Raw genomic sequence first — 27,135 nt, 5'->3', positions numbered from 1 at the left:
GTGGTTGGAAGAAGAGTTGAATAAATGTGAAATATGACTGGGGGAAAGATTAATTGGAAGGGTATATTAGTTGCGCAAGCAACAGATGATGAGGCTGGTATTTGTATAGAGGAAAGAAAAAATTTAGGAAATATTTAGGAATAAAATCACCAGAATTTTGTGAGGCAAAATAGTGGAGATGAAGTAGTCTAGCATAATGTAAGGTTTTGTCATGACGTGGTGAATATTAGTGACAGTTGATATTGGAGAATACAAGCAATAGGGAAGGTTTGGAGGAGATCTTTCCATTATTTCTTGGACTTTCAAAGTTTGAGATATTGTGGGATAGCCAAGTGGATATGTACAGATGGAAGTTGTGTAGAGAAATCTAAAATGCAGGAAGACCAAGCCAGAGAGACAGATTTCAGAGTCATTATATATACATATAAAATAAAGCACAAATGAATATGAAATTACTCATGAACAGTGAATAGAATGAGAAGAAAAGTGGAACAAGGGCTGAATCCTGAAGAACATCAACATTAAATGGCGGACAGAGGAGTATCCTACTTTTGAGACTGAGAATGAATGGTTAAAAAAAATAATAATAAGTGAACTCGAGTGATGACAAGACACTAGAAAGTATAGAGTACATGTGTGACACTAACAAATGCAGCAGAAGACCCCACTGAGATAATTTTAAAACATCCCCTAGAGTTGGCAACAACAGGGTCAGTGATGATGTTTGTCTTAACACAGGAGGTGTACCAGTGGAGCAGAATCTCAGTTGCGGTGGAATTAGGAGTAAAGCAACTATACTGATCAATCTTCATGATGTGAAGGGTAAGAAAGAGAGAGCATGGTGGCTGGTGAGGATCGCTCAAATGTTTCTTTTTTTAATTATGCAAGATATTTGAGGCTATTCAAACACTAAAGAGAAAACACAGGAAAAAAGGAGAGATTGATGGTAAAGGAAATAATTCATTAAGCATGACCCCAGAGAAGAAGCAGAGGGTTGAGATCAAGGTTTCTAGGTAGGATGGCAAAGAACGTTGATCTGGAGGTAGAAGTTAATCATAGATTTGCATTGACGGGCTAGCAGTCCGAACTCCTCAATGTGGAAGCCAAGAATATTTACAAGCTGTCCCCCCTGTGCCTTAAAGTATCACTTTCCACCACTCTGTCTTCTGAAAATTTTCACCCCTTTATCGGCACAATCTGCTTTAACCACCAGAGAACTAAGTCTCCAGAAACTATCATGCCCTTTTATACTTTTGTTATGCTGTGTTCTTTACCTTGTTTTCACCTAACTGCCCCCACCTCTATTTCTACACGTACCCCAGCTCTGCCTAATGCCCATTTCCTTCCCACCCAAAGGTCACATGGAGAAATATCCTGATCATGCTCCAGATCTCATAAAAATTTCCCTCAAATTGCTCATCTAGATGCATATGGAAAACCAATACTTCCTTTCCCACATTCCCAAAGATCTGCAGACTATTCTTTCTCATGTTGCATACCTGGCTAAAATGGGATTTCCATGAGGCCAAGAATTATTCTTTCTTTATCTCTGAACTCTTTATGTCTAGTACAATCACTGGAACATAGTACTCTTGACATTTTGTTGAATAACTGAATGAATATCTGCAGCACCCACGTTAAGGATGGAAGCCTCGATGTCTCCTTGTAAACTTATTCCTATAATTATTTAGATGTATTCTACAGCTTGGAAACTTTAAAACAGTCTTAGTAATATTCAGGTCCCCTTGGAATTCTTCTTGATGGATGCTCGTCTTTTGCATCTTCTCATATTACTTCATGACTTTGAGTTGAATAACAGCCATGTATGTGTAGTTAATAAAATATGCAAATAGTTTGTGTCATTATCTTTCAGCCTACAAATCAGAATGAATAATTGTTATGTTTAATATGTTTGGTTGCATATCTTTCTTCAAATGACTCTTTCCTCAAAAATTAATTATATATCTCACTGCTCCATTCATTCAACAAACATTTATTGCCAGGCATACAGATACCAATAAGAATAGAACTTCCTTGTTATACATTAAATGCTCAGACATTATTCAACTTATAGATGAAAGTTTCTACCCTTTTCCAACCTCCTCCTGTTTTCCCCACCCCCCCTTCCATGGCAACCAGTTTTCTACTGTCTGTTTTTATGTTTGACTTTTTTCTTAGATTCCACATACAAGGGATCCCATGCAGTATTTGTCTTTCTCTAGCTGGCTTATTTCACTTAGCATAATGCCCTCAAGGTCCATCCATGTTGTCACAAATATCAGGATTTCCTTCTTTCTCATGGCTGAATAATATTCTGTTGTATGTATATACCACATCTTCTTTGTCCATTCATCCGTTGATGGACACATGGTGACTGTAGCTGATAACACTCTATTGTGTAATTAAAAGGAGCATGCAGTCCAGAAGACAGAGCTAGGAAAGAATGTTGAAGTTGTTCTATTTAGTAGAACTTTTGCCTTCAGAGCAAAGGATTCCAACTTTAGATCACTGGCCTGGAATTTCTTTGTTGGGGAGCTACCCCAAATGGTTGGGAGTTCTTGTCTGGAGTTTCCTGATCTCGCCCTTTAGCTGTTGTGGAGAAAGCTTGTGAAACTTGTGCTGTGGCAGGATATTCCGGAGAGGAGCTGGTGCTCCTGTCTGGTTTTGCAGAGTACAGTCGGCCCTCTGTATCCAAGGGTTCTACATTCAACCAACTGCAGATCAAAACTATTTGAAAAAAAATTCCAGAAAGTTCCCAAAATCAAAACTTGAATTTGCTATGTGCTAGCAACTATTTACGTAGCATTTACATTGTATTTACAACTATTTACCTAACATTTACATGTATTAGGTATTATAAGTAATCTAGAGATGATTTAAAGAATGTGCATAGGTTACATGCAAATATGTCATTTTTGAGCATCTGGGATTTTGGTATCCCCTGGGGTCCTGGAACCAATCCCCTGCAGATACTGAGGGAGAATTGTATCCTACATACTGGGTAAGAGAATAGGCCTGACTTCTTCAACGCTCTAAGTCCTGCAAGGGAGGAGTTAAGGTTCCTGCCCCTCTACCCATCACTTTTTTGTTTTCCGTAAAGTGGATGAAATACAAATTTGATTGGCCAAATTTACTTATTATGTAAGTGTGTCTCATTGGTTTCCTACTCCTTAGAGCTGGCTGGACAAGAACGCCAGCAGATATCTTTTTTCCTCTTCTTTTCTCTCTGTGTAAACACTGGTTGCTTTAGTTTCTTGTGGCCCGTCTGGTGGTAAGATTCATGCTTGGGGGAAGCGACCGTCTGCTCAGTTCACTTTACCAAATAACTGAGTTTTGTGATTTAGCCTAGTTAATAATCAAATGACATTTTGACTTCCCTTTTATTTGTACCATTAGGTATCCCACTGGAGAAGGGATGGCTGGGCCATGACAAAATTCAGGTGTCCTTTGGAACTCTGGACAAAATCATGTCTTATTGCCCTTAAAATAATCTCTATAGCTTCATATGCTCCCCGGTCAATGGGGAGTAATAAAAAAGATACTTGGTTATAGATTTACACACATTGGTGTAATTACATAATCAGAACAACTAGACACATTTTATTTTTCATTTTTTCAAATTATTTCATGTTACTTGTGACTGATTTGATCATAATTAGCAATTTATATGGGATTCTTCTCCCTTCTCCACTGTAATAGAATAACTGACATGACCCATGTGAACTGCATGGAGACCAGGCCATGGTCCCAGAGATCTCCTCACTTGTCATAAGACAGAAACATTCATCTGAAAGCTTTTTAAAGCTTTCAAAGAATCCATTATTTCTCTTCAGGGAGAAACCGGTAAAAATTGGAGCAACTATTTTACTACATATAACAAAAGCTCTTGAATAGAGCTATTGTTAGACTGTAGGAATAATTATCAAGGGAAATGCTAAGCTTCCTTCATTAAAGACGTGTAGAAATTATCTTGGTTAGACAGAGTTCTTCCTGAAATAAACAGCATTACTTTTATGTAATGCTGCATTTCATTTCAATACCAAAATACTATGCCATGTTAATACTTCTGTGATTACAGTTGATAACTACATTGACCATAAAAAGTTATAACTTAAAAAACCTGTTTTTCTCCAATATGTACAGTGATGGGAGTCTGTAACCTATGTACTCCTTCCCAGTACAGTTAATGATGACTCCATTACCCGAAGTGCTCAATATACCAACTGTTTCATTATGCTGATGACTTGATCAACAAAACTGCTAACTTCACAAAATGTAAAGGTTTGTACATAAATGGAAAGAGACTGTGGGTTCTAGATGTTTTAGACCCTTTACCTCAATTAAGAAAAATCCTCACAGCCCCATGCATTTCCTGAGAAAAAATTGTGTGTGTGTGTGTGTTTTGGGAGGAGGGGGAGGAGCTAAAGGATGACAGTCATTAACTTCCACAAGTCATTTATACTGTTTTGAAAACAAGAGGTCAGTTTGTTTCTATAATATAAATATACAAAACACACACTTCAGTTTTATCTTTGTTTTCTTGGAAAAGAACATACCTGCCTTAATTTTTCTTTCATTTTTGAAGTCCCTTTTTTCACATTGTTGATCACACTTTATGATTGTGTGGTGGCTTTGCAAATTTGCAGGTGGTTATTACAAATTGTGTACTTCATTTCGGTTCCAAACCTCAGATGATACATAATTTCTTGGGTTATTATTATTCGGCAACTTGCCATTTTCTAAAGATTTGCCGCTTTACAACTGTATTGGTACATAATATCATGGTAAGACATTTTCAGTAAGTTAGATATGATTAGCATTAACACAACAGTTTGCTCTCTGAACCTCTGTTGATTTTACAAGGTCCTTTGGTGTTCATAATTAAAACACTGTTGTGCCTATCAAAGATTCACTTGACTTTTTCCATAGTCTCTTTAGCAAAAATTGAAACACTATTCATTGAGGGTATATAACTTTTTCTTACTTAATGTAATATTGCCCAAATATAAAGTTTTTAAACTTCAAATATCATATTACAACAATTGATATGACTTACAAATAAATATAAATAATTCACGTGCATGCATATATATGTACACATGTGATAAACTTACAAAATGATATGAAAAACATGGAGATTCTTTGTGCCAATCTGATGATTAGGCACACAGACAGAGAAATGATTTAAGATAATGTTATCTTTCCTAACACAATGAAAATTCAAAAATGTACCCAACTCCAGATGAAGTATTTAGACTGTTGGAAGGAAAGATGGTCATTTGTTTTCTCACACTTGTACTCTATCCAGTTTAAGATTGGAAGCAAACATTATAAACTACTGAGAAATTGCTATGTTGGGCCAAGGAGTCTAAGCCCGAATTACAGACTGGCCTTACCCTGACCATCAGCCCCTGTTTTCTAACTAAATTACTTCCAGAAGCCACATCGTTCTTCAGTAGCAAACGAGGCGCTTAGGAAGATACATACAGTGTTTAGAATCCCTGAAAGAATACCATGCCCTCTGTTGGGTGTTTCACTCTGCTTTGCTGTATTCCGGGTCTCACCAGACATCCTGGCTGTATCCACCCAACTGGAAGAGCTGTCATAGTCATGCTTCTGTGTATACTCAATAATGGGGTCTATCCAGTTTTTAGTCCTGCAATGCTGGGAGAATCTTACGAATCTTAGGGCATAGTCTCGACATTGTGCTCTGTGCCACACCTGGGTATAGTAACAAGGCTGTCTCTTATGACCTTTTCCAAGTCCTGATGATAAACCAGTTCTGCAGCCTGGGTCTCTAAAAATAAAGGACAAGAGAACACATTTTCCAAAGAGGAAATATGGTTTCTGTGCTGCAGAGTTTTTCTCAGTATACACTTTTATATAACTGCACAAATGCTGTGTATTTGGATTAAAGTAAGAAATATTCATTTAATCAGCAGATTCCAGATGTTCACTTGCTGTTACGTAGACCTCTCCAAAGGTGAGGTTTTAATAAGAAAGACAGTTTTGAGGTACAGTATCATCTTCCTTTTTCTACCCTATTTTTCTCTGCATATTAAAGTCTCATGGGTTTTGAGATAAAAATATATGGAGAGTTCTACAAAGATTTTGACTGTAGTTTCATATGATAACAAATTTTTGCTTTCAAATATTATATTTTACTTTGACTGAAAAATTACAGTCTAACATACTTATGGTCTTTGCTTTTCCTCCTGTTTCTTTCTATCACCCGTCTTCCATCAACTTGGAACATCCCCGAAGTAGAGGAAATTGACATTAAGCTTTTTATTTCATACTAAGAATGCCTTTCTTTTTTTTCCTTCCTCTCTTTCTTCTTCCCTCCCTAACTGCTTTCTTCCGTTCCTCCCTCCCTTTCTCTTTTTCTCTTTCTCTTCTCATTTATTTATTTTAATATTCACAGGAGTAGAAAACAAGTTCTCATATCAGTATACAGAATTCACATTTTCAAACATTGTGTTTGGGAAATAAATTGAATGAACTTCTAAGGGTTAGACAAAGCTAAGTTTGAGTCTTTAAAATGTGTGAAAATGAAGAGTGCTAATTAATTCTATTCAGATGTGTATGTGTGGAAAATGGCTTTATAGAATTCAGCCTGTTTGCTGGGTTTTTTGTTTGTTTGTTTTTTCCTTGCACATCAGGGTGATAGTTCAAAAGCTCTTTTGCACCAATCAGTAACAGGCCACAACTGTAAAATGAACCTTTTGTTTGCTTCATCTGACTCTGCCCCATTTGCCCTCCCTCAGATCCCGTCAACACGAAGAATGAAACACAGCCAACACTGGATCAAAACATACAGAATAGTTCCTGTAACAGAGAGAACCACTCGGTGCCCAGTTTGACCCCTCTAACTTCTGATTTCTCTGGATCCACTCTAGCATTTTCTAGTGATAAAAAGGCAGTTCTTGTTAGGTTCTTATCATTGGTGCCTGCAAAGTTAAGAGGAGAGAAAGAGGAATGCATTTTATGTGCCTCTGGAGTACTGCAGTGTTGGAGTAAGGTTGCAGGTTACCAAGAGCCTGAGTTCAACACGTTGCTTTTACCCTTTTCAGAAAATGCAAAATGCTCTCTTTATGTAGCTTAACTGCTGAGCCCTCAGGGCAGGCAGCTGGTGCACCCTGTTTGAGCAAAGGTCATGAAGGGGTGAGTGGAGCATAGCGAAACCTTTTAATACAGATTTTATATATTTCAGATCACTAATGGGAGCTACACAAACATATCAGTTTGAATATCTGCCCCTGGGGCTATTTTTCTGTTATGAGTTTTCCGATAAGAGCAGGGATCAAAAACTAAAATTGTTCTTTTAAATACACCTGACTGATGGAAAAATGCATAAGTAAGTATTGCACGCTGGTTTTGTATATTTTAAGCTAGACCAAGAAAAAACCTTGGTTCCATGTATGTCATCAAGAGAGTAAACAAATTATCAAAAAAGTAAAACGACAGAGAAAAATAATCTAAGAAGGAAAGTAATGCCATTTATATACAACCTGCCATTAACTTTATTTTTTTGGCACATGTGCCTTCTTATGATATTATTTTGAAACTGTTCAGATTATGTCAAAACCACCATATGTAAATAAAAATAAAAAATTCCTTAATGTGGCAACTTTTAAAAAAACCTAAGAATATTCTGATGCTTCAATAAAATCCCAACACTTTAGTATGTCCCCCAATTTTCACACATGTTATCTTATGTGATTATTATCTGATCTGGCTGGGGAATTCTTGTCAGTTTCCATTTAACAGAAGAAAAAGCTATTGTCTCACAGAGGTTTTAGTATTTGGTCCTGGTCACAGTGTTAATAAAGAGTAGACCCAGGGCTGAGGTAGTTCTTTTTATATTGCTGAAACTCTTTTGTATGTTTGGAATTTATTTTTTATTACAAACATTTTTTTCCTTCCAGTTTTATTGAGATGTAATTGACATACAGCACTTGTATACGTTTAAGGTGTACAGCATAATGACATGACTTACCTACATCGTGAAATGACGACCACAGTAAGTTTCATGAACGTCCATCATCTCATATAGATACAAAAGAAAAGAAAAAGAGAACAAATTTTTCCCTTGTGGTGGGAACTCTTAGGATTTGCTCTTAACTTTCATATGTAACATACAGCAGTGTTGTTAAATAATACATTTAAAGATTTAGAATGATTTAAATTTATCTTTCTTCAGGATAAATTATATTTATCATGTTGCACATTACATCCCTAGAGCTTGTTTCTCTTCTAACTGGAAGTTTGTGCCTTTTGACTGCCTTCCTCCAATTCCCCACCCCCACCTCTACCCACTTATTTCCCTCATCCCCGCCACCCTGCTCCCCTCCGGCAGCCACCTGTTTGTTCTCTGTATCTCTGACACTGTTTCTGTTTTGTTATGTTTGTCCATTTGTTTTGTTTAGATTTCCACATACAAGTGAAATCACATGATATTTGTCTTTGACATCTTTTACTTAGTCTGTGTTTAGAATTTGTTGATGAATTAAATTGTCCTTTTTTCTTTTTGTTGTAACATTGCCACAGTGACCACAAAAGAAACAGATTGACTCAGAGCAGTTTCCTCGAGGACTTTCTTCTTGACCACTGACATACCTATCTGCGTGTCTCTGAGCTGTCTCCGCAGGGAGCTCCAGCAGCTCAACGAAATTGAAAGGATTATAAAGTGCTGTATCAGAGGAGAAGCAAGGAATCCAGGGAGCATCGATTAGCACAGTTAGCCCCAACATGCCAATGAAGAGGGATCGGGTGCTTTTCGGACTGTGCCAGCGTCTGCAGCCTCTGGTTCCCATTAGAGGTTTGTTAGACACATTGAACTTGGCTCAGCCCTTCTGCTCAGTTGGAAGCAAATTGTAACAGAGGGATACACACTGTGAGACGTATGACCTTCTACAGCAAGATGGTAAAGGTAAAAGGAGAGAAGTACTCTAGGCAGCCCATGCCTTTCAAATGAGTGTAACCTTCCTTTCAAATGAGAAAGAAGATGCCTATACGTTGTAGCTTCTTAAAGAAATAGGAGTGCACAGGTGTACAACAATACGAGATATAAACATAAGCAAAACAAAACTTAAGAAACTTTGATGTTTCTTTAATTCAAATTCACCCACTGACTCTAGTAAAAATATGATTGAATTGGTAATGGAGTAGAAATTAAAACTCATGACTAATGTTTTGTGCATTTTGCTAAATTCACCAAATATCAGTGATTCTTTGGATTGAACGAACCATTTTGTCCCTTCTGCTGCAAATATTTGAATTACAAAAATTCTTGCATTTTGGTTCTATGCAGCCATACTAGAAATAGTAAGAGGCAAAAATGAAAGAAAACAAAAATAATCATAAATTCAAAGGTGGTATTGTCTTCTTCAGATGAAATTCCAAAAAGTAGAAGCAAGAGAGAAATTTCTCCCCATTGTGTTCATATCTTGAATAATATTCTAATTAACACATATTAAAACTGACATATACTATTTTTAAGAAGAATGAGACAGAAACAACAACGTGAGTGATTTAAAGAAAATGAGAAGTCTTGGCCTCTAGTAAAACCACCCTTCCTTGAGAGGTAAAGTGTTATAATGCAAGCAGCAAAGCTACCTTCTAAGCCGTGGGGTCTATAAGCTCTGCCTCTTTCTAAGTGACTTGGGGCAAATCACTAAACTTCTTTGAACTTTGTTTGCAATATACATTAAAAAAGGGAGAAATAATACATGTGAGAGTGCAGACTGTGAGGCAGGTAACTGGTACGTGGTTCTATTATTATCGTTTATCAGTAGATATCTGCACTCCCATATTCCAATGACTAAAAAATCTAAAGACATTGAATCACTGGCATCATGGTTATTAGCATTTTTAAACAATTAGTTACAGTATTCTTGCCCCTTAACAAAACAACTTCTTGCTCTGTTCCTGCAGCTCAATGACAGAAGTTTGGAGTTATTCTTGGCATCTACTTGGAGGTATTTTCTAAAAGTCTAAAAGTAAATTTTCCATTTACTGAGTGGAAAATGCTCTAAGGAAACTGCCCATCCTCACCCCATAGCCCTTCTCCAGGAAAGCAGTAAACGCCTATAGCTCTCTCATACTCACATTCTCACAACCCACACCTCTTACATCTGTGGTCACTGGAGAAAGGTTTGTTTCCTGGACCATCTGAGATTCCCCACCACATTACTCACCTCACTATCTGGCATAATATGAGATTTTGATGTAGCTCTTTTTTGACAATCCAGACTCCAGGCAGTAGAGATTTCCCAAGGGTCACTCCGCTTAGCTCCTACTGCTGTGCGTATTCCAAATAGCAAAATTACTTCAGCGCAAATATCAGACATTCTTTTAGTATGTGTGTGTGTATATACGTGTGTATATGTGTGCGTAGCACATTAGAAATGCAAAAAGTGAAGGGTCAGAGTTTTTAAAAAGCAACTAAAATGAAGAAACAATATTAAAGTCTGGTTGGAATTATGAGATAGACCTACAGAGGAAATTCTAATTCAAAGGGCTGCTCAGCCCCATTCTTAGAGCCCTGGAAATGCATGCTTTTCATGATGCCTCTGAATATGCATTCCCCTCCCACTGCCCCCTTCCTCGCCCCCCAGTCTGATTGAGCTTGACGGGCAGCTGCTGACTCAATCCTAAACTGGCTGCACATGGTTAGAAGAATGTTAATTATTGCCTGTAATCTGCACATTATCCTGGAGAAAATAACAAGGGTAACTACCCTTGTTTAAGAAATATAGACATTTAGAGAGGTAAGTGCCGCACTCCAGGGTATGGGCGTTTTGTGGGCACATCTTTGGGCAGGAATGTGACTCCTTCCCTCTTACCCGCTATGGAGGCATCTGAGACAGAGATTCACTGAGCCAGAGAATGTCAAGGCTTATGTTCTAATGCTGAAGAGACCTTAGCAAGTACCTATTCCTTTCACAGGTAAGGAATCTGAGGCTTGGAGAGACTTAGGTCATTTGCCCAGTTTAACAGAGATAGTAAGAGTTTAATGGAGGAGCAAAAGAAAAAAACAGTTTCTGAATTTTTACCTTAGAGTTCTTCCTTAAAATTTGTAATTAGTTTTAATAATTTCCATTGACATTAATGTATATTCATCCTTTTCTCCTGTTTCAATGGAATCTGCAACGCAGATAAGATTCTATTCCCTGTGTCCTGTAGATACTGAACTACAGCTCCCCATGTGCATTCGCCACTCTCAGGATGGCTGATCCTGTCCTTGTCGTCCTGAACTTTTTAGCTTTCCTTAAGACGTGATAAATTAAGGAACTCCTTCTATATGACAGCAGCACTTAGGGGAGGCTGAACATGTACCTCTGACTCAAGGCTGAGTTATTATAAAAAAAAACAGAAAAGGAAGGAGAAAGGTTTTAATTTCCCACTGTTGAAGACGGTTAGGATGAGAGGGAGACACACGAACGTGTACAGACTTGCACTTCTGTTCAGCAACGGATAGGGCAAGGGTTTACCCATGTTGTCTTCAAAGCATTGCCTGGAATACAAAATGACATGGTGTTTCTGGAATACAGTTCTGTTTGAAAGGCCAAGAAAAGGTGATAGGTTTTTAATGCACATTTTGGTGTTTTCAAGCTCTCCTTCTATAACCAGAATGGAGATGTTCTTGAAAATCTGTCTACAGGGAAAAAGCAATCTGGTTAAAATTCCATTATGTTTTTCTTTGGCCTGCATTGTATAATTGAAGATGTCTTCAAAACAGAAACAGATCGTTGCTTCGTGTGGGAGAAGAAAAAAGCATACATCAGACTGCAGAGAAATAGAAAGGGAAGAACCGTTGCTGCTTCCCCATTAAGGAATTTGTCACTTTCACCTGCAAAGTTCCTACTGCCTATGCTTCCTTCATAAAATCAATTCTTCTATCTTTCTGCCACCAGAGACATATTCCTAAATTGATCTGTTCTTGTATCTATTCTCAAAATCCTTTGTATTACTTTATTCTTAGCAGAAAATTCAAACTTAGTTCTACTATCTCCCTATCTCCCTTCCTTTCCTATTGACAAATCACTTTTCCTTTTCCCCAGTAAGTCTCATTTTCTTAAAGAAACCTATTTTAATTCCATGGGGGCTTGACACAAAGTTTCTCTTTTGCCCAGACTCTTCTACCCATTTTTCAAAGTTCTTTCCATTCTTCAAGGTCTAGTTGAGCTGCTAGATCTTCCAACAAATAGATCTGGAATTTTCTTGCTTGAAATGAATATGCCCACCCAGTCAGGACCAGATGCATAGGTGTGGGACAAACACAGTCACACAGGGCCCCAAGCTCAGAAGTGGTCAGTGCTTGGCTTAATGCTCTGCTCTTGCTGTTTGAAATTTGAACAAGGGCCTCTGCATTTTGCACTGGACTCGAAGATTATACAGCCTGTACTCCTAAAGTTAACAATTTTATATTTCTGCTCTAACAATTGTCATCTACACTGTTGTTTTGAAGCTATTTTTGTGCATATTTACCCCCACTAGAGAGGGAGCTCTGGAAAGTCACAGATCTCTTTTGTTGTGTACCTGGAAGAGCGGTTTTCACAGAGTAAAATTGATGAGAAGGCAAGAAAACTGCTCAGAACTCTTCAGGAAAGAACTGAACGAAACCAACATCTACAGAGAATAAACGTAAAAAAGCTAAAAAGTTCTGCAAACTTAATATGCAGTAATCACATGTGCTTTGTACTGCATAAGGAAACCCAATCTAATCCTCAAAACATGAGGAATAGATGCTATTATGATGTCATTTTCCAGATGAGGAAACTAGGGCTTAAAGAGGGAAGGTGGCAGAGGTCACATAAGAAGTGCCGGAATCAGGAGTCAGAGTCAGGTCTGGCTCATATAAAATCAGAGTCTATGTACTTAACTCCTAGAGGATTGTGAAATTTTCAAGCAATAATAATAAAAAAAAATCTAAGTAATTCTTTCCAGAACTAAGGCCAAAGCAATAAAATTGGCCTCTCTAGCAGTCCCAACCCCGAGTTTATAAAATCTGCCTACAACACACCCAGACTTAAGTTGTCAAACCAGTTGCTAGTAAGAAAGCAAAATGTTTACACAAACATTTTCCTAACTGCCTGTAGCCCCCCAAACCATTCCTTCAAGAAACGTACTATCGTTGTACTTTAAAGTTACCTTTTAGTAATAAAGTTCTATAGGTAGAGAGAAAAAGTGTTTTAGAACATGAAAGACAGAAAATCTAAGGAGAAAGGAATATTACAAAATCAGCGGAGCAAGAAGTCAAACCCGTGTCAGCTCTCCATGCCAAGGAAGGCCATGGTTTTCCATCCCCTTCCAGGCACGCATAGGCACACCAAATTCAGGGAGACTGACTAAGCGTTAGTGTAAAAGACATTTTACTGAGTTGAGTCCATCAGCAGTTTTTACTCGTTGACTGTTAAATTATATGTTTCATGTCATGAACAAAGCAGGCCTTCTGTTTTGCTGCTTAATCCAGATTTACACCATGGGTGAGATGCAGGCAATGCCTTGAATATATTACTTTAAGAATTTGCGTTAAACACAACAGGATACTTGCAAATACAATATACATATGCCATAGCCTTGGATGTGTATTAGTTTCTTTAGCACAAGAGAGACTTTTCAGTAAAAACCTAATTGAGTTTGTCTTTCCCATTTTTAAGGTAGTAAAATGTTCAAACACTTGAGTCTTTTTACAACTGTTATCCAACTCAGTCATTTTCAGTAAAAGATACAGCTCTTGCTACCTCATTCTGGAGGCACAATTATTACCATGTCCTTTAGCTTCCTGGGGCTTCGAGTTGTTTTCAATGTTATTTTTTTAATTTCTTAAATAAATTGCTTTTCCTCCTCCCACCCCCCAAAAGGTGTGATATAAACAATAAGAGGTTTGGTTTTCTACTTGGACAAAAAGAGTAAGTACACTGATACAGCATGGGTCCACTTTTGTAATGTTGCTTTAAGCTATCAAGATGCATACTTATTCTCAACCCATGAAATCAGAGTTCCCTTTACACAGTAATTCCTCAGTAGCTCTAAGGTCAAGCTACCCTCGTGTGTCATGCTCTCATTTGGTCCTTGTTGGATATCTTTATAATCCTAATTTTAGAAATTTAAAGCCATGTATGTAATGATCGATAATTGGTGAAGATGTGATTCTTTTCTTCTTTTTTTTTTGGCCGCGCTGCCTGGCAAGTGGGATCTTAGTTCCCTGACCAGGAATCGAACCTGTGCCCCCTGCAGTGGAAGTGCAGAGTCTTAACCATTGGACCACCACGGAAGTCCCAAGATGTGATTCTTATATCACACAAATGTTGATTTTGTTTGCAATGGAGAATTTACAAGAAGCTTCAAATCTCTTTCTTACCTAAGTCTTGAGGTAGGAGGTTTATAGTTTTTCTAGCTGGCTAATCATTTGGAAATGAAGACTTTTTTTATTACAAAAATGAAATTTATTGGACTTCAACCTGAGATATTAAACAGGTCACAAGGCACCAGTAAAAGCTGCCATGTAGAGCAACTATAATTGTCGTATATATTTTTATTAATGCCAAACCAGTTGTAATCCAATCTACACCCACATTTTAAGATGACAGTAAGAAGTTCAGAGATCTGTTTCCCAATCAAACACTGGGTAACTCATCTGTCACCTTGCCAATACATTATCTGAAAGAAATCTGTTGTAGCAAATGAGAATAAAACCTGAGATTCTTTAGACTCAGAAATGGAAAAAAAGATTGAAAAACTGTACATATGTTGTAAAAACCATTCCGAGAAAGAGAGAAGAGAACTCACGTTCAACAACCACCTAGTATTCTTCTAGGTGCTGCAGATGATAAATAATTTGACCTTCACAGAACTAATATGCAGGAATTCTTTGTTCTCTTAGCAGATAGAGAAACTGAGGCTCAAATTAAGTTACCTCCCCGAGACAGCACAGTAAGTCTGGTTTATCTAATTACAAAACTTAACTTCTTTTTGCCACACAATGGCAAGAATCATTTTGATCTTAAAATTGCTTAAAGTTTTTTAGTATGTTGATCTTTACCTTCATAAGTAAATGAGAAATGTGATATTCTATACATGGCAGATAATAAAAGGTTTTAATTTGCCTATGAATTCCTTAGTGGCAAAATTTATAATAGTCTGGACACAATGAGGGGTAACTCTTTTTTAGCTCTCCCTGCAAAAATTCAGACAACTATTTCTCCTCCATTTCTAATTCTTCATCTATAGGTGATATTTAAATTGAAGTCATCAGCAGATCATACTGGGAATCCGTTGGTGCCACAAGGCAAAATCGATCGACTGTATTAGAAGAAAGGTTAATAGTCACCTTCACTAACCCCAGCTTTTGTACCAGGTTTATTATCACCCTCGAAATAGAACCTGCACGATCAATTTCATATATCAGAGCATAACACATACTCTACAGGGAACCCATAAAAGAAAGCAGAAAAGGCAATAGTTCTACAGTTGGAAAAAACCCACAATTTTCATCGTGCATGGAAAACATCAAATTAAACCTGGTACTTGGTATTGACTCAGCATACCAGCTTCTCCCAACATTCCGGCTGAAGTTTAATCTTCTACTAACTCCCTGGAGTGAGGCCTTTACTCCTGTGACACCCTTGTTGGCAATACAGAATTGAACAGGTGTTGGCTTCAGGGGAAGCTTATGATTAGTTTCTTCAAATGTGCAAAATAATGCTTATAGGAAAGCACTCATAAACAGCTTATAATTCGAAAAAAATCAAGAGGAATGAGGTTTACAAAATTTCTTCTTCACCCGCTAATTGATCTCAGGTTTGATGAAAAGTTCATTTTTAGAAGGATTTTTTTTCTCTGTTCCCAGCTTGGTCTTCAGTCCTCTGTCAAAGACTTGTTCTCATCTGCTTGCTTATCCCTTTTATTTCTGCACAGCTCCGTATTACTCAGACCACAGCAGTCTGCTTTCATGACACCAAAGCTGAGGCCGTGATAGATTTCTCTCTGTGTGTAGAAGGGTTGGAAGCATAGAAGGTAATGTTGAAAGGGTCAAAGTTATCAGAGCGGGTTAGAGAAAATGACCAACTTACTTACCACTGACAGACACCAGGTGTACCCTGGAAATCCGGGAGATAATATCATTGCACAGGTGCCAGGAAATAGCACATTCTAATACCACAGTGGCAGACCAGCCATTTCGGGTCATTATTTCACCAAGTGGTTAGTGCCAAAAATGTATAATTCAGGTGGATAAGGTTGTCACAGGTCTATAGTATTTGAGGACAGCAGACTTGTTGAATGAATGAATAGATGAGAAAGATACGAATTCCATAGACAAAGGCAGACGTCTACAGAAAGCACTGAGCGATAATCTACCACTATTAAAAAAAAAAACAAAAAACTCAGTGAAGCCTGAGCAACCAAGTAGAACCGACATTTCCTAGTTACTGTGTGCTTGGCACCATGCCAGGTACTTTACATGTACGACTTATTTAAATGCCAACCACCATCTTGTCAAGTATCTCCTGGTGGCCAGACTTGAAGATGATAATCCCCCATGATCCTCGCCTCCTGGTATTTGTGCCTTTGTGTACTCTCCTCTCACAGTGAACAGGGCTGACCCATGTAACTAGTAGAATATTGTAGAAAGGTTGGTGTGTGATTTCCGAGGCTAGATCACACAAGCCATGTGGATTCTGCCTTGCTTACTCTTGGGTTACTCTCGGAGGGAAGCCATCTCCATGTCATTAGGCCACTTAGGTAGTTCTATGAAAAGGACCACAAATTTAGGAACTGAGACTTCCTATCAACAACCTGCATTAACTTGCCAGTGAGCCACCCAAGAAATAACCCTTCAGCCCCAGGTAAGCCTCTGATGACTGCAGTGCTGGCCAGTTTCCTGACTGCAACTTCATGAGAGACCTTGGCTAGTAGACCCTGGTTCTAGGAACCCACCTAAGCCACTCCCAGATTCCTGACCCATAAAAATTACGTGAAATAATACACTTTTATTGATATTGTTTTAAGCCACTAAATTTGGGGTTCATTTATTACACAATAGTAGATAAGTAATAAAACCTTTATTACCCTCATTGTACAGGTGAAGAAACAAAGGCTATGAGAGCTAAAGGTAAAAAATACTAGTACTCCCTTTCCTTTGTTCAGCATCTGCCAATGAAGACATAGACCACAGAAACTGGATAACGTATGACACAGGAGCCAAGGAGGAGAGCAGCCAGGAGTGGACCAAAAGGCAAAGTTCACTTATTTATTCACTCATTCCACAAATAAATTCTTGAGAATCTACTATATGCCAGGCACTGTTCTGAGCCATGAAGATGCAGCTGTGACCAACATGGATAAGATTTCCTGCCTTCTTGGAGCTTACGTTCTAGTGATGGGTAAGTTATAATGAAAGAACACAGAAAAAGGTAAATTATAAAATATAAGTTGAAAGAGAAGCAAGCCTAGGGAAGAACAAGACCATGAGAAAGGCAGCCTGCCTTTGCTTCCTTCCTGCACTATGGATTATTAAGACAAAGCCCTTTATGTGAGGTTTCCTGAATGCAGTGCTCTGCTCTGCAACATGACACGTGTTAGACAGGGGTCATTTTTTCTTTTGTACACTCATGTATCCCATGTGCCTAGAGCTAAGCCTGGTACACAATATGTGTTTAGTAAATATTTATTGCAATGATTTAATGTCTCAAAGAATAAAATTTTTAGGGAATTTAGCTACCTAAGAAGCTCAACGTTCTTCAGCTGTTTTAGGTTGGGCATATTATTTATTTAAGACAGAGTGAATTCTGCCAGTGTAACTCCTCTTCCATTCCCAATAGAACAAAACTCATTGTGTAATAAATACGATTTTCTGCTCAATAGCCATGCCACAAATTAATTTGAGTGTGCAAGATCTTACATTCTGAAGCCAATGTAGTCAACGTGCAGTCAGGATTTTAGGATCCTCCTAGAATCAAAATATGAGGTAGGCTATACGATTCCTCAGAGTGTGAACCTATACTGAAAGGTGAACCAGGATGCGCGGTGTATGCCTATACTGAAGGGACATAGGGGACTCAGACTGTGACATGCAGGTATAACCATAACCTTCTTATCAGAATTAGGCATCACTGGGATTAGAATGGCTTCAGTCCAGGAAACAACATGGGAGTGGATTTAGTAGCAGCAACTAAAAGGTGAACCCCTGGAAATCAGGATGAAAAAACTTTCCCTCCCTCAGATGGGATTGATTCAGAAACCTGATTAGGTGTGTGGGTGTGTGCTTGTAAGTGGGTTTTTGTGTGTGCAAATGTGATTATATGCCTTTGTTTTTTGAAAGAGAGGTGGATGGTCAGTCCCTTGTTAGAACAAGTGGGTTGATAAAGTATGATACAGGAGCCAAGGCAAAAACCAGGGAAGTGAAGCAAAGAGCTTAGATTTACTATTGTACATATAACACGTGACTTGTTTTATTTAGGGATATTTATCAATATGCCAGTACATTTATTATAAAAAGTGATATTTATTTGTATACATAGGTTATATACGTGTTCAAATATGCATCATTTATAGATCTTTAAATATGTCTAATCTATGAGTGAAAATGTTGGAGTACTGAACATTTATACCTCTAATTTATTAGAGTGGGGTATATCTGTTTATATTTGCGGTTGGCAGAAAAATGGTCTCTAAAAGATGTCCCTGTTCTAATCCTTGCAACCTTTGAATATGTTGAATTACATGGCCAATGGGAATTAAGGTAGCAGATGAAATTATATTTGCTAATCTGCTGATTTTAAGATAGAAAGATTATCCTGGATTACTCAGATGGGGTCAATGTAATCACCAAGGTCCTTAAATGCAGAAGAGGAAAGCAGAAGAGTCAGTGGCAGAGGAATAGGATGTGACTTGACTGGCTGTTGGCTTGCTTTGAGGATGGAAGGGAGTTACAAGCCAAGGTACAAGGGCAGCTTCTAGAAGCCGGAAAAGCAAGGAGACAGATCGTCCTCCAGAGCTTCCAGAAAGGAATGAAATCCTTCCACTACCTTATCTTTAGCCCAGAGGGACCATTTCAGACTTCTGACCTCTAGAACTCTAACATGATACATTCGTATTATTTAAACCACTAAATTTGCAGTAACTTTCTACAGCAGCAATAGAAAAGCAACTTAAGTTATATGCATTTGTAAATTTTATGAAAACACAAATGATTTCAAAAAGTGAAAGATTCAGGAGACGCTTTAGCTCACATGTTGAAAAGTTCCATCTGGAAGTCAGATCCCAGGAACAGTCCTTTTCACTCCATCCAACATCATAATCAATAATATTTATGTTATCTTGTGTGTACTTGTTGACGCATTACAAAGCTGCACACCATGCCGTATATTTCCTAAACAGCAGTATTTAGAGAAATCGTTTCCATTTAAATGCTACTTTCTACAACCATTTGTTTCTTTTTTCTTTCTTTAATGCATTTTAATTAAAGGTAAGAAGAGAGTGAAAAAGAGATGAGAGAACTAAGGCAGCTGTAATGTGTAGGTGTAAGATACTGCAGCCTGAAGCCTTATGTTCAGTTTGAAGGTAGAAACACAGTGATTATAGATATATTTCTAAATGAAATTCTACATAAATCCTAGCTTTGAACATGAGACTTTATGGAAGTCAAAAACAACACTGATTCTTTGTGAATGCACACTGATTTTTCTTGATGTTTAATTAACTCTAATGATGGAAGTCTATGTCACAAGTGCTCCTTCAACAAAGATATTTTATTTTAAAAAATACAAATAATTGCACAAATAATTGTTGGGTAAATCCTTGCAGTATCTAATAATGGTGCCAATTTCAAACATAGCATTTTAATGTACAAAATTACTTGCCCTTACCAGGCAGTGAGAAAAATTGCAAAATCAGTCAATGTGAGAATTTAAAACTATACCGAGGAGAGTTAATTTAAATATGGCTTCCTTCAGGGACTCTTCTGTATTTAGACCAGCTGAAATGTACTCAAAAATAGCAAACTCATTTTAATACTAGTATAAGCAAAACAAGTCTGCCTCAAAAACATTATATTGTAAAAGGTCTCTGGGTCACCCACTGTCTTAGGTATATGTTGGTGTCTCTTACCGCCATTTAGATTATCATGAGTGATCCTAAAATCTGTTAAGACACTTTACTAGTAAAATGTAGAAGCCAATAGCAAAACTAGAATAAATAATATCTTGTTTCCTACATCATTAAGCTAACAGAAGAGACTATTTGTAGGATCTCTAACTGCTGGTGTATTACTGTCATTCATTATTAGTAGCAATAATTTTCTTGCCATATAACTAGTAGCTGGCTTTGTATTTTAAAATACAGTAAGTCCCATGGCTCCCTCCCTACTCCGTATTCAACTTTACTATTTCTTGATGTTCCATCCTCTTTCTATTGTAAATTCTGCTTAAGTCTTTCAGTATCTTTATGGAAATTAATATCTTACCGAGTAGAGTTGAGGGAGTTATTTTTTATTTATACAATAAATTGTAACACATACAAAGCTGAAACAAACATACTCCAGTTAAATTATTTAACAGTCAAAAGGGGAATTAATACATGAACTTAAGAATGAAACTAATATTTAGAGTGAGTGAAACTTGAATTTCAGTCCTGTTTCACTCCTGTCTAGTCGTATGATCTAGGACAAGTTACTTACTGTATTTGAACCTCAGGGATTTTTGCTGTTGCTGTTGTTAAAAAAATCAACATCTTCCCCTATCTTATAGGTTTGTTGTATTACATATGTTGATCTAAATTAGGTACAGTATATTGCCTATCCAAAAGTACCCTACCTCTGACCTTCTTCCTTCTCACCAGAACCCTGATTTGGTTCAGGTACTTTGATCTTAGGGTACAGACGTATGTTCCAGAAGTAGGCATGACCTCCACTGGGCAATGAGATAAAACAGGAAGACTTCTAGAGCCTCCCTACAAAGATACAAAGGGGCAAGGAGACTCTCTCTTCCATGCTGTCACCTGCTTAGTGCCTTTGCACACTATTGCATGAAAACATGGTGCTTAGGGTTGCTCCCCTATCTAGTGACTGAGAAGGCGATGTCAGGCAAGATCCCAGCAGCTGTCCACTTCTGGAATTGCTGTTTGGTGGAGGGAAGCTCCTCTTGTTTCAGGACTGTTGGTAGGGCATTCTGGTATTTTCAGATGAACGCTGTACCTAGTAGGGATTTAGGGATTGTAAATGCACATGCCTTGTTAATATTGTTTTAATAAAGATTGTCACAAGAAGTCTTGATAATATGTTTTAATAAGTTCCCAGATGGGAGAGAGAACTGCAGTTGAGAAAATTATACAAGATTTCATGGTGGAGAGATCAATCCCATCGGACTTTGATGAGTTTTCAGTCTTTGAGCATGGAGAGCTCGGAAAGGGTGCGTGACAGAATTCCATTTGGAGGCAGCTGAGTTATTGAGGGACTTCTACTTAATAAAGCATAGGTTTAGTCTGGCTTCATTTTGAACAATATTTTGATAACTGACTAATAGTTTTAGAACACATATAGTTCTGCTTCTGCTTGAATTATTTTCTGGTTTTATTATTTTTTTAAGGAAAAAAATCATCAATTTAGTTTGTAAGTTGGTAAAACGTATATAGTGGCCAGGGTTTGTTTTTTTTTTTGCCCAGCAAAGTATTATGATTCATGTCAATGTGCACAGCCAGTTTTAAAAAAATCAGTGAGTCTTAGGGCTTGTACAACTTGGTTTCAACACCAACACTAAGCAACACTCGGTGTAGATGTGGCAGAAGGCCAACCATCAGAGAAGGAATGGAGTCGGTGATTATCCACAGCATAGGCTGGGCATAGCTGCTCTTAGGCACCATGGTCCAGGCTTCGGCACAGAATGTCCTCCATGGCTGCTGGGCTGACGAGACAATCCAAAGCATCCCAATGCCAGGATGAGACCCTCCCCACACCATGTTACAGCCTAGCCTAACACTGACTAGAGCGCACCCAGTTTCTCAAAGTAACGAGAGACATATCAAAGGACCTTCTGTCCCAGCGACAGAGGTAGGCAGTGTAAGATCACGTGAGCTGTTGATTCCCTCATGTTCCCTGGCTGGCCCTGAACAAAACCAGAAATAGAAAAGATGGGACTTACTCACTGTCACCTAATATCTCATCATCATGTCATCTATTTGGAACATTTCAACTCTTTGTCAACTTTTCCAAAATGTTTATCTTTTTAGGTTTTTCGCATCCACATTTTTAGAATTTTTCTGTTTTTTGTGGAAGTCTGTTTTCGAAAAAAGCACATCTTTGATTACCTTGAATAATTAGAAATAAAAATAACGTTGAAAAGAAATTACACAATACCTAAAAATAGACAAGGACTGTGGCAGCTATTAAATATGACGATACGTAGTATTATGATTTTGTTAGGTGGTGTTATGAGGAAATAATATTAGATCCTATTATTTTGCAAATGCGAAATTTGCTCAGAGTTACATGTTAGTAAGAGGTAAAGTTAGGATATACCTTAGTTCTGTCCTTTTTTCTGTATCATGCAACTCTATTATAGTTCAGTACTTAACCACATTGGGTGGAAGATAGAGAAAACAAAAACAGAGAAAGGAAAAAACCCTACAGTTTAAGTCCAATCAAATATCTGATTTTTAATCAAAGAGAGTCAAAAGAGGTCAAGTACAGAGGAATCATTTGATTACTACCAAAATAGTTGATCATATTTTTTGTTTTTCTTGAGGCTGTGCATTTTGAACACCTAGTGAAAGAGAAGTTTAGTGATATACTGATATGAAACAAAATATTCCAGATATAATACAGTTAGCTTTAAATAGAAAACATAGCAACAATTATAGGTTGCATGTCTGCTATGAACCAGGTGTATTGTTATGCAAAAGGATAAAGATATGGTGCTTGCCTTGAATATATTATGTCCCTACATTGTGAAGTTTAATTTTTCACAGTATTTTGAAACAGGTGAAATAACTACTAATTTAGGACCAGAAAATATATATTTGGGATCAATTCCCACTTTGTAACATTGACAATTAAGGCATGAGATAATTAATGATTTTAGAAGAATAATCAATGTTTAGTTTAAAAGGGTTTTCGAATAAAGACTATTTTAGACTTTAAAAATTGTTTAAATTTTTTAAATTAAATAAATGTGAACAGTGTGCTTATCCTTTTAGTTTTTGGATTGTATGATTTTTGGGTTTTTTTGGGGTTTTTTGTTTTTTAATTTTATTTATTTATTTATTTATTTATGGCTGTGTTGGGTCTTCATTTCTGTGCGAGGGCTTTCTCCAGTGGCGGCAAGTGGGGGCCACTCTTCATCACGGTGCGCGGGCCTCTCACTATATCGCAGCCTCTCTTGTCGCGGAGCACAGGCTCCAGACGCTCAGGCTCAGTAATTGTGGCTGACGGGCCTAGTTGCTCCGCGGCATGTGGGATCTTCCCAGACCAGGGCTCGAACCTGTGTCCCCTGCATTGGCAGGCAGATTCTCAACCACTGCGCCACCACGGAAGCCCAGCTTGTATGATTTTTGAATAGTCCCATTAACCAAAAATCAATCTTAATTGATTTTAAATATTTGTCATAATTTTTAGAGCATTCAGTAAAGTGGAAATCATCAGTTTTTAATAGCATTGCTTCAGGGATGCAGTGTACACCTAAATTGTATTCACCCATGATTTACTATATAAGTTTGATTAACTTAAATGTGTGGTAAGTTCTTTCTTGTTAATGTAAATGGAACAAATTAGTGTTCTAAATAGAAGGGGAAATAGAATTACAGGAAGCAACACAAATATCCTAGATTATCTGGGCTGTTTTTAAATGCTTTGTTTCATCTCTTTAATTAAGTGAAATCTCCTTTCTATAATTGAATTTAAGATGGTTGTACCTAAATAATTAAATTTCCCCCAATATATATGTTTCTTTGGTAACATCTAAATGTTACAGTGTAATATATATAGTCAAAGGATGGTGTGAAAATCTTTTACATCCAGTAGGATTTTATGCTTTTAAACCCCATCAGATTTTGTTGCAACAATATGAAAATAGAATTTCAGATTACTCTCATTTTTTTACACTGTACTTTTTCTACTTCTGGAGGATGAACTTATATAATTTTTCTTTGTATTTTTTGCACTCCCTGAACACTTTAAACATCAAAATATACACATCGTTTATAATCAGAAAGAAATAAAGCTCTTCAATTTTTTTTTAACATCTTTATTGGAATATAATTGCTTTACAATGGTGTGTTAGTTTCTGCTTTATAACAAAGTGAATCAGCTATACATATACATATATCCCCATATCTCCTCCCTCTTGCGTCTCCCTCCCACCCCCCCATCCCACCCCTCTAAGTGGTCACAGAGCACCGAGCTGATCTCCCTGTGCTATATGACTGCTTCCCACTATCTGTTTTACATTTGGTAGTGTGTATATGTCCATGCCACTCTCTCTCTTTGTCCCAGTTTACCCTTCCCCCTCCCATGTCCTCAAGTCCATTCTCTACGTCTGTGTCTTTATTCCTGTCCTGCCCCTAGGTTCTTCAGAACCATTTTTTTTTTTAGATTCCATATATATGTGTTAGCATACGGTATCTGTTTTTCTCTTTCTGACTTACTTCACTTTGTATGACAGACTCTGGGTCCATCCACCTCACTACAGATAACTCGATTTCATTTCTTTTTATGGCTGAGTAATATTCCATTGTATATATGTGCCACAGCTTTTTTTTTATTAACATATTTCCATACAAATAACCCAAAGAAAGTTTAGTAGTAGTTGTTTTGTTTCTTTGTTTGTTTTTTTATACTGCAGGTTCTTATTAGTCATCAATTTTATACACATCAGTGTATACATGTCAATCCCAATCGCCCAATTCAGCACACCACCATCCCCACCCCACCGTGGTTTTCCCCCCTTGGTGTCCATACATTTGTTCTCTACATCTGTGTCTCAACTTCTGCCCTGCAAACTGGTTCATCTGTACCATTTTTCTAGGTTCCACAAACATGCGTTAATATACAATATTTGTTTTTCTCTTTCTGACTTACTTCACTCTGTATGACAGTCTCTAGATCCATCCACATCTCAACAAATGACTCAATTTCATTCCTTTTATGGCTGAGTAATATTCCATTGTTTATATGTGCCACAGCTTCTTTATCCATTCATCTGTCGATGGACACTTAGGTTGCTTCCATGTCCTGGCTGTTGTAAAGAGAAGCTCTTCAGTTTTGAAAACAATCATTTTATTATTAAAACCTTATCAGAGTGAGGTAGAATCCTTATCATTTTAATGTGCAAACATGTTATTTATTGAGGATGACTTGTTAGGAAAAATTGAGTCCACTATCCTCTAGAGTTAACCAAGGTGTTGTACTGGGTGGATTAGTGGATAAGCTCACGGACCTGGGCATGGAAGCTCTTGAGTTTAGATTCCAGCTCTGCCGCCTGTCATCTGTTTTACCTGCGGCAAAACAGATACTCAGTACTTTTTCTCCTTAGCTTCCTCTCAGCTACGAAGACCCAATGCAGCCAAAAATAAATAAATAAATTTATTTATTTTTAAAAAAATAGTAGCTACTTCATAGGGTCAGTGTGAGGATTCAGTGCATTAATCTATACAAAGCCCTTGGAACAAAACCTGATATGTATCATGCTACATTCAGTGTTATTATGAGCCATAATAGAGTATGAAACACTCTAGAAAAATTGTTTAAAAAAAGGGAATTATAGAAATGTTAAGAATAATCCAAAACATTCAGGGCATTTTCCCAGGCCCTTTTCTCTGTGGGATCACCCTGCTCCAGGAGAGAGGGCAATTGAGTGTCTGCCCTCAGGACAGAGGTGGATGATGGCAACAGATCCACGAGCACCAGACACACAGATAATTTAGAGGAAAGGAAATGCAAATGGCCAGTTAACAATGAAAAGTCTTCAGCCTTACTAATAATCAAGGGATTGTAAATTCAGATAAGGACAAGATATGATTCACTTATAAATTAGCACAGATTATTAAATAAAGTCTAAAATCCAAGGCTTCAAGTGTCAGCACATTTTTATACTCTGCTGAAGGGAGTGGAAATTAATCAGACCTTTGAGACCAATTTAGCAATATACAGAGGAAACATGTAAATGCTCATAAACTTTGAGTTAGCAACTCTCTTTTTGGGGAGTTATGCTGAAGAAATCAGGAGAAAGACATTCATATCAGCAATACTTATAACACTAAAAACTAGAAATAATATAAACTTCTAACAAGATGCGATTAGTTTAATAAATTGGAATACAACCACATGCTGAATATGGTACAACTATTACAGTGATATTCATAAGTAGTTTGTAAAGGTTAAAATTAGGGAGTACTACTTAATCAATACTGACTAAGTTCCCTCTAGGTGCAGGGAACTCCATGGTAGTTGCCTCCTGGGTTTACTCTGCCCCATTACTCATGCTGCCCCTGGAATCACTGGTAAATTTCGGATGCAAAACTCGACATGATCTGCTCTACCCTCTTTTCCTTTGGGTATCTGGCTGCTGGAAGAAGACTTCTTTCTGTTTCTCCCCAGTAACAGACTCTTTCTCTAGATTCTGTTCTTTCCAGCCACATGAGAAAGGCTCTTTCATACAGTGCTGTCCAAGATAGGGTTCTAAGTCTGCCTACCTCTGAGATTCAGTTAGAAAGATTATTTGGCTATCACACTAAGCCACATACCGAAGCTTAACTTTTACTAATTAAAAAAAAAAGGTATACTAATTTCCCATTTCCCAGTTCTGTTTCATATCTCTTTTTCAAAACCTTGGTGGGAAAGAAAAGTATTACATTCCAGAGGACTCTCCACACTCCGCAATATCTGAAATTACACATTCATAAAAGCTACATAACACCTTACTCCAAAATGCAGAAATTATTTTAAATCAACAAACATTTTTTTAATTTCTTAGTTTATGTGGATCAGGAATCCAGGCAAGGTTTATCTGAATGCCACTGCTTCGAGGTCTCTGACAATGTTGTAAACCATTTGGACTGTGGCTGTGGTCTCACGTGATGGTTCAACAGGGGAGAATTCATTTCCAGGCTCATTCATGCTGTGGTCAGAATTCAGTTTCT

The 27,135-nt window shown here is 37.5% G+C and overlaps 1 protein-coding gene across 5 annotated transcripts in view; it reads left to right on the top strand.

The window, feature by feature from the left end:
• The window catches only part of LOC309619762 (uncharacterized protein), a 434,282-nt gene that overhangs the window by 317,924 nt on the left and 89,223 nt on the right, over nucleotides 1–27,135 (top strand). For 4 of the 5 annotated variants that reach the window (XR_014239186.1, XR_014239187.1, XR_014239188.1 and 1 more), the window contains exons 3-4: nucleotides 739–16,023; nucleotides 17,155–17,390. The gene's annotated coding sequence lies outside the window, so the exon portion shown is untranslated. Of the gene's footprint in view, nucleotides 1–738; nucleotides 16,024–17,154; nucleotides 17,391–27,135 lie in introns of those variants that run through there. The other variant, XM_082375436.1, reaches the window with a different exon arrangement.

This window comes from Balaenoptera borealis (assembly GCF_965194805.1).
Source record: "Balaenoptera borealis genome assembly, chromosome: 21".
In the NCBI taxonomy this organism is placed as follows: Eukaryota; Metazoa; Chordata; class Mammalia; order Artiodactyla; family Balaenopteridae; genus Balaenoptera; species Balaenoptera borealis.
The sequence above is the reverse complement of the archived record's forward strand: the minus strand, read 5'-3'. Positions and strand labels throughout refer to the sequence as shown.